We start from the raw sequence: 10,000 nt of genomic DNA on the forward strand, positions 1-10,000 counted from the left end.
AGTTTACCAGAATTGATTTTTTTTTAGAATCAATTTACCTCTGGATCTGTTTAGGAAAGAGGACCAAGATACTTTGATTTCTTACGTTTCAGCAAACATGGTCATACGAGTCATATATGCTAATTTTAATTGGTGAATATAATATTATATATATCTGTCTTTTTTTATATCATTATGACTATTTATTCAACAAGTTCGATTGATTGATACGAGTTGATTTTCTGTTACGATGGATCGACGAAACAATAGCTGGCCCAATAGCTGCTTCAGCGGCTGCAATAGCTATAACAAAGATCGAGAAAATGTCTCCTTTTAATTGTCGACTATCAAATAAATCAGAAAACGTTACGAGATTCATATTAACCGCATTCAGTATAAGCTCAAGACACATAAGTGCTCTAACCATATTTCGACTTGTGATCAATCCATAAATACCAATAGAAAATAAATAGGCACTCAAAATAAGTACATGCTCGAGCATCATTGACAACTCCTCATCAATCTCGATTCATTTCAATATGAACAACAATTTCACTGATTGACTCGAATATAAAACAAGTACGGAACAAAGGAAGGTATTGGTAATGGATCGAACTAAAACAAAACCCTTTTAATTTAATATATGAACAATAAATATATAAATTGAATTGAAGCAAAATGGATGTAATAACAATACAAGAAGACAGAACAAGGCCTTATTTATTTTTATTTAAATTTATTTTAATTTTATTTTGGATTTCTAATTCATTCTAATTCTAAGTATTTATTACTGACGAGCCATAGCAATTGCACCTATCAAGGCAACTAAAAGAATTATAGAAATGAGTTCAAATGGAAGATAAAAATCTGTTGATAAATGAATCCCAATTTGTTGAACATTACTTATCAGGTCCTGCTCTATAATCTGGTTGATCCTGTAGTCCAAATAATCCCATACCATGACGTATCTGAAATAGTAGTAATTAGTGAAAAAAGAATACTTGTACAAACCAGTGAAGTGACCCCATCTCCAACGGTCCAAAGATAGAAATCATTGTAATATTCTGAACCATTCATGAACATCACAGCAAATATGATTAAGACATTTACAGCTCCCACGTAAATAAGGAGCTGTGCAGCAGCTACAAAATAGGAGTTAGATAGAATATGGAATAAGGATATACAAACAAGAACCAATCCCAATGAAAAGGCAGAAAAAATGGGATTGGTAAGTAATACCACTCCTAGACCCCCTAGTATAAGACCTGATCCCAAAAATACTAAAAGAATATCATGTATTGGCCCAGGTAAATCCATTATGTATAAAATAAGAGATAAAAAAAAGTTGAAATATTTCATGACCTTACTGACCCAGCCAGGAAAAAAGAGGTTACCTTGTTTTTTTTCTTGTATATGATACGTTTCTAATTGAATCGTAATGGGGTCTGGATGAGGTAGATACAGTTATTGGACTAATTCCACTTCTGTATCCGAAAGAGTAGTTCGGAGTTTGATATCCGAAATCATCATGACTATATTCATATATTCTAAATCCAAATCAAGCCGCGATTCTCACCAATCAATAGTTATGATTTGTAGTTACTGACCAACCAAAATGAAAGAAGCTTCACTCCTTTAGATCAAAAAATGAATCTTAGTCATTGGTAATCGTTATTGAATCAAGGGGTTTATCTGTGGTTATTTTAATTTGAGTCGAATTCATAATTGTTCGAATTGTGTAATCCCCAATTACTGACATTGGTAACCGACCCAAAGCAATTTGATTATAATTCAATTCGTGACGATCATAAGTGGAAAGTTCATATTCTTCAGTCATTGATAGACAGTTTGTTGGACAATACTCGACGCAGTTACCACAAAATATACAGATTCCAAAATCAATACTATAATTAAGCAACCGTTTCTTTCTAATATCTGTTTCCAATCTCCAATCAACAACGGTAGATCTATGGGACATACACGAACACATACTTCACAAGCAATGCATTTATCAATTCAAAGTGGATTCGACCACGGAAACGCTCTGATGTGATCGATTTTTCATAAGGATATTGAATAGTTATAGTAAACGATTCGCGTGGGATAAGGTAATCATGAAACTTTGACCAATGTACCTTGCAGCTCGTACTGTTTGTTGACCATAATTCATGAACCCAGTCATCATAGGGAACATATCGTGGCTATCCATGAATAATTTGATATTTCTTTCTTGCTTAAGGAGGTTATGAATCTAGAGTATCATATACTGTACAGTGAAAGGAGTTGGGAAGAAGTTGTCAATAATAGATTACCCAGAGAAATGGGTAAAAGAAATTTCCATCCAAGATTTAATAGTTGGTCCATTCTCATCCTAGGTAAAGTCCATCTTGTTGTGATAGGAATGAACAGGAACAAATAAGCTTTAGCTAATGTAATAAGGATACCAATCGTTGTTCCAAATACTCCCCCCGTTTTATTTATTCCGAAAAGTTCAGGAATGAATATGTACGGAATAGAGAGATTCCACCCGCCCAAGTAAAGAACTGTTACAAATAATGAAGAAACTAGTAGATTTAGGTAAGAAGCAACGTAAAATAAACCAATTTGATACCTGAATATTCGGTTTGATAACCCGCTACTAATTCTTCTTCTGCTTCTGGTAAATCAAAAGGTAATCTCTCACATTCTGCTAGGGAAGAATTATAAAAACTATAAACCCTATGGGTTGACGCCACAGATTCCATCCCAAAACCCATATTTTGACTGTGCCTCAACTATATCAATTGTACTTGAACTGTTAGATAATCATAGTCGATGATAACATCACTGTTCCCATCGCTATTTCAGAACCGTACATGAGACCTCAGCTTCATACGGCTCCTCGATGGCCACAAATAAATCTAAGGACTGATTCAGTATTACCTCGGCATTTTTTGAGAGTGAATAGAGTAAAGATGCATCAGGGAGTCCCTAATTAGACCAATGGAATTCTGTCTGCTATAATAACAAATTCAAAGTGCTTCCGAATTGCTCTCATAATTTATTTTATAATTAATATTACAATTTATCTTTGTTCAGTAATAGCTTAATCTTTCAATAAATACTCGTTGTATCAATAGATATTTCTACCCATATCTTTCGATTACGAAAAAGAATTAGACACTCTACATTAGTTCATTTCATGAATCATGATAGAAGCCTATCTGTATTAATACGGATGGGATGGAGGAATGAAAGAATAAAGAAAGATCTATTACTATTTATTTTTCCTATTGCATTCCATTTCTTTCGTTCCTGTTCTTCTTTCGCAGAAGAGGGGATTCTCAAAAAAAAAATAAAGGATTACTTCGTTCCCGATAGTCATTTCTTTAATCAGTGGATAGGAGCATACTCTGGATCGAATCATGGGAAGTACTGCTTGATCATTTCTACCAACTTAAAGCCCTCATTATGATTCCTTTTATGCAAAAATATCCCTTTGGTTTTTGATACCTTACATTATTTCCATGACGAATCCTTTGTGTACCTTGGTGTTCCTAACCGTCCACTCATTTTTGATTGATTCCCGATATGATAATGCATACAATAACAATTGTAGAAACTCCATACAGTTGATCTTTTGCACCCGCTTCAAGTCATGATGACTAATCAACCAATCTTGGGTAAACAGTTTCCACCGCTTATCTTTACTTACACTTTCCTCTCGTACATAGGGAATGAGAATCAATCTTCTTACTGCGAATCATAAGCTGTTTTGTTTCACTCATATAACCATCTCGTTTAGTTCATCACCTAAATGGTGAATAAAAAATCAAGATATCTATTCAATACATTCAACCTCTTTCCTAGAAATAAAGGAAAGAAATAAAAGTTAATGTTGCAACGAATCACACGTAGAGATATTGATAACACACATGGAGTTAATGGTATTTCATAACTAATAGATTGAGCAGCAGCTCGTAGACCACCTGAAATATTTATTATTCGATCCATATCCTGACATAAGAAGTCCAATAGGAGCAATACTGGAAATGGCGATCCACAAAAAAAACACCTATACCGAGATCGGCTAGAACAAGGCGATAGCCAAAAGGAATTACTGAATAACTTAGTAGAATTGATATGACCGCTATGGATGGCCCGATACTGAATAAACGAATATCTCCTCTAGATGGGAGAAGATCCTCTTTGAAAAGCAGTTTTGTCCATCCGCTAGAGCTTGAAGAATTCCCAAGGGACCAGCATATTCAGGCCCAATACGTTGTTGTATCCTGCGGATATTTCTCTTTCTAACCACACAATCACGAGTACCCCTATTGTGATCCCCGATACGGGAGTAAAAATAGGGACAAGCGTCCCTATAAGGCCATAGCCTTCTTTTAAAGATTCCGATCTGGAAAAAGAATTGATAGCTTGTACTTCTGTCGTATCAATTATCATTTCAACGATCAACTTCTCCCATAATGATATCTATACTACCTAGTATCGTCATGATATCAGCCAATTTCATTCTTTTAACTAGCTGAGGAATAATTTGCAAATTTATGAAACCCGGTGGACGAATTTTCCATCTCCAGGAAAAACACTATTATCTCCTATCAGAAAAATTCTAATTCTCCTTTTGGGGCTTCTACTCTCACATAAAGTTCTTGTTTTAACAATTCAAAGGTGGGAGAAGGTTTTTTACTAATGAATCGGTATTCAAAATCGTTCCATTCAGAATCCTTTGCTCTATCAAAGCGTCGTACTTCTAAATTCTCATAGGGTCCCCCCGGAATTCCTTCCAGAGCCTGTTGAAGAATTTTATAGATTCCGTCATTTCACTGATTCGTACTAAATAACGAGCTAATGAGTCTCCTTCTTTTTGCCATTGACTTCCCAATCGAATTCATCGTAACACTCATAATGATCAACTTTACGAAGATCCCATTGGATTCCGGAAGCTCGTAGCATTGGTCCCGATAAACCCCAATTTATTGCTTCCTCTCCACCAATAATGCCCACTCCTTCAACTCGTTCCAAAAAAAATAGGATTCCGCGTAATAAGCTTTTGATATTCAACAACTCCTGTTAAAGAATAATCGCAGAAATCCAAACATTTATCTATCCATCCGTGAGGTAGATCAGCAGCTACTCCTCCGATACGGAAATAATTATGCATCATTCGCATACCTGTGGCAGCTTCGAATAGATCATATAGCAATTCTCTCTCTCGGAAAATATAGAAGAAAGGAGTCTGTGCACCGATATCTGCCATAAAAGGCCCAAGCCATAACAAATGAGAAGCTATACGACTTAGCTCCAGCATAATAACTCTGATATAACTGGCTCTTTTAGGTACTTGAATATTTCCCAATTGTTCGGGGGCATTTACCGTTATTGCCTCTGTGAACATAGTAGCTAAATAATCCCAACGTGTTACATACGGCAGATATTGTATAATTGTTCGGTTTTCCGCAATTTTTTCCATTCCTCTGTGTAAATAACCCAATATAGGTTCACAGTCAATAACATCTTCACCATCTAGAGTAACAATGAGTCGAAGAACACCATGCATTGATGGGTGGTGAGGGCCCATATTGACTATCATGAGGTCTTTTTTTGTAGCCGGTACAGTCATATGCTTTCTTCCCGATTCATTATTCCATGAATTGTTGAAACGAAACAAAGTTCATCAAAATTCAAGATCTAATAAACCAAAAAATTCAAATGAATCCTCAAATTAACGATTTTTTGGCTCCCGAATATCCAACTGACCAATTAATTCCTTATAACGTACTCTATTTTTTTTTGACAAATAAGCCAGCAGCCGTTGACGTTTTCCCAGAATTTTTCGCAGACCTCTCTGAGATAAATAGTCTTTTCTGTGAAATTCAAAATGTGCAGTAAGTCTCCGTATCTTATTGGTGAAATTGAATACTTGAAATTCAACAGACCCTTTGTTTTTTTCTTTTTCTTCTTGCGGAATAACCGAGATAAATAAATTTTTTACCATAAAAAAGAATAATTCTTCTCTCTTTTTTTTTTTCTTTCGTTCCCACAAATATGGATTTTACCGATCAGGAATAATAATAAAATGATAATGCCAGTCATTTCGATCTGGTACACACAATAATCTGGATTTATTCATATAATAACTTTTTCTATTTAAATTGAATTAATAAATCCAATTTAATTTGTAATTTGATTCGGATACAATACATAGAAAGGGATGGTACATTTCTGGACCCACGAAAGAGAATGATTTGGGTTTAAGAAGATTCTGTTGATTCATTCCTAGGTCCAATTGATACGTCATTGAATCAGTATCATGTGTCAGAATGTAATGTAACACAACGTGTGTGTACACCTGTCTGTCTTCATATATCGGCTATGATACATGATGTATATAAAATGTACCATTAACTAATTCTGAATCGTGGATACATATATATTCTTGACATACTGAAACGACTGCCATTATTCGTATCAAACCAATAGCGATTCATACAAGCTAAATCTTCTAATCGATAATTGGGCCAAAGAAATAATTTGAATTGAATGAATTTATTTGTATCTGTATCAAGACACTTGTCCTCATCCAAAAATTGCCCAGAGTTCTTTACGTTATTCTCATTGAAAAATACTGGATTTATATCCACAATATTCTCATTACTGAAATTGAAACACATTAAAATTCTCAATTTTCTACGACGTCTAGGAGATAGAATATTTTCAGGAACAAGAAAATCATAATGATTTTCATCTCCATTCATAAGCATCTTTCCATGGTTGTGCAATAGATCCATTGAAAGAATTCTCATCAACATATTTTTTTTCTCGACGTTCTCGATTAGTTTGGTGTTTACTCTTATGGACCAATGAAATGCCTATGGTTTGATACATAATAAATTGTCCATCCCGTTTTATAGACAGGCGGGCTGGTTCAATAATAAATATTCCCCTTTTTATCAATTCCGTAAGAGTGAGATCCTTCTGAATCAACATTACGTCCAGGCGCATTTCTCCTCTTTGAATAGAGGATATAGCAATTTCCCTTGGATTTATCAGTCTAAGCAGGAGGCAATATACCTTGATATTATTGATCATTCTTTGTATTCAAAGAATCGTCCATCTCAATTGAAAAAGCAAATATCTTTTTAGGAAGAACTCTAGTTCTGCTTCTCTGTTGCTCTTGTATTTTCTTTTCTTTCTCCTTTTTTAATGTCTGATTCCGCGTAATCCTTTTCAACATATTTTTTTTTTTTTTGTGCATCTGATTCAAGATTCTCTTGGTTTCGTGCATCTGATCTAATATCCCCTTGGCCCGGCTGTTCTTCTTCTTTTTCTTTATTTCGGTTCTCTAATTCAAGATATTCTTTTTGATTAGATGATATACGAAGATCTTTTTTTTGATTTTCACTAATGTTTTTTATTTTCACTAATGTTTTTATTTCCATGAAAATTTAAAAGAAGTAATTTGATTGGTATGATCCATGGTTTCATTTTATATGTATCATAAAGTCGCACAAATTCTGGGAAGAACCAAGATTCCAGATTCGATATGGGACGATATCGCATTTCTTCATTCATTCCCATCCAATCAAAAAAGTTTTTTTTTGATTGGGTGGGTTGATTTCTTGATGAATCGTGAAATAAAAAAGATCTTTTTTATCAATTATTTCATAATCATTAATCCCATTCTTAGTATTTTTATTAATATTGGTCCCAGTATCCATATCGGTCCAGGTATCAATATCGATATTTTTTCTAAGACAAAAATGCAGAATTCTCCACTCAAAATATTTTCTATCCGGATTTTTACCCGTATCCATAATAGACTCTTCTTCTAGATAATCACTAATAGCTATATCCCCCAGTACATAACATGATTCGGGTTTAGGTGTGTTGTCATTATAGGGAATCTCTCGGCCCCCATTTACTTTTAACGGGGATACATAAATATATGAGCTCTTCCTATCCTCATAATTAATATATTTACACGATAAAAGATCATATCTGTAGTGTTTTTTAAATTTTTCTTTTTGACTCGGCAATGAATTCACCGCGCAATCATTTTCTTTCTCGTAATAAATGAATTGGTCTTTTTCTTTTTCATATGAATCCCATTTTTTGGAATCTTTATTTTCAATCGTACGACGATGATTGACTCTAGTTCGCCATTTTTTCGATACTAATCTAGACCATCTATTCTGAGATAAATTGTATTGATAATGACGCTTTAACCAGTTTTTCCATTCATTCATTCTGGAATTCGAAAATTTCTTATGTCTTGGTTGAAATCAAAAATTCCTCGTGTACCCAAATAGTCCTTTATTCTATGCTTAATAAAAGGAGATGCGCCATGATATTGAAGTACAGATATCAAGTGATACTTGTTAATAACTTCTTGGTTTTGTGATAATTTGTAAAATACATATGCTTGGGACAAGAAAGATAAGTTACAATAAATCTGTGAATTATTATTTCGAATATTCGAAATAGAAAGTGACTTTTGGATAGTCAAAATAAACTGAGTTGTATTTGATTTGTTTCATCAATTCCTTCTTTATTTGTTTCATTATTGTAAATATATTTATCGATAAGATTTTTTGTTGATTCAAGGAAAAGTTGTGTATTAATCCTGGGAATGTTAATGGCACATAGAAAGATATCTATGTATATTCTTTCAATGAAAATATTTTATAAAATATTGCGATTTACGTATTAATCGGGCACTTCTTTTTTTTGATCTCTGCCAAATATGTTTCTGTGATTCCGATCTTTCATCATCAAAACTTGTCTTGTTAGGACTAATATTTATATCTGTATCTGTAGTTAGAAATATTTTTTTCTTTGTCTTTTTTTATTTTTTCTATTTGATTTTTGATTTTGGTTGTACTATCAGTCAGATCTTTCATTTTTTTTTCTGTCAGTGAATAATTTGTCCAATCCATGGATCTAATTTGAATAGTCGAGTCGTGAGTAATCTTATTACTGATTATGAAATCTTTTCCAGTTTCACTCGGTGATAGCCTTTCCTCAACCCAAATAATAAAATTGAGTTCACTTTTGTAGCTCTTTCATTATTCTTTTTATAAATAGAACTATTTTGATAACCCATCTTATTTTTTCTTTTGAGACCTTTAGACAACATTTTGTTCTTTCTTTTAAAATTCTGAAAACTCGAAAATATTTTTTGAACTTTTCTCGTTTTTTTTTTCGAGTTCTTTAAAAATGGGTTCAAAAAAAGAAGGTTCTTTTCGTGGAGAACCAAAAGGTAATTCAGTTTCCATTCCCAGACCGTTAAAAAACAAAAATTTTCTATTTTTCCTTTGTTTTTCATTGGATCTCTATGATGAAATTGTAGTTTAGATCCCCGCCAAGGTTTCAGACAGAAAGGAAATAAGATCTTTATCTGAATCCCATCTGTTAACCAGTTTTTCGGAAATTCTGTTTCTGATAATTGAACACCATTATAGGTGCATTTAACATGCATTTCTTTATTCCACTCCTTCAAATCCTCGTACCACTCGGGAAATTGAAATAATAACATACGGCCAAGATTTTTAGCTATTATCAATGAAGGCAATATGATGTATTTTCTAAGAATCGATTGGGTTACTAACATAGAACCTCTTATTGCTTGAGCAAATATAATAGTATCCCAAGTTTCTGATATTGCTATCCGTTCATTCTCCTCTTTTTGCTCTTTCTTTTTTTTCTCTTTTTCTTTTGCCTCTTCCTCCTCAGAATCTGAGGTTTTGAGTTGCGGATCCTTTCCTATCCAATTCCTAAAAAGTGGATAATCATTCCAGAGATATCAAAAGAGAAAAAAAATGTTTTGTCTATTCTGTCCAAAAAAAGCGGGGAATGCACATTGTTTGAAACATTTCCAAGTCACTGTTTTACGTCTTTGAGCGCGCATGGATCCTTTGATTAGATCCCGACGAAAATCCGATTGTTGTGAGTAACGTATCAAAGCCACTTCTTCCGCTTGATCACTATCATTATTAGTATTAGTACTAGTATGAGTATTGAT

Source organism: Tasmannia lanceolata, unplaced genomic scaffold, assembly GCF_043159265.1.
Source record: "Tasmannia lanceolata isolate RefF3 unplaced genomic scaffold, GAP_Taslan_0.1 ptg001140l, whole genome shotgun sequence".
In the NCBI taxonomy this organism is placed as follows: domain Eukaryota; kingdom Viridiplantae; phylum Streptophyta; class Magnoliopsida; order Canellales; family Winteraceae; genus Tasmannia; species Tasmannia lanceolata.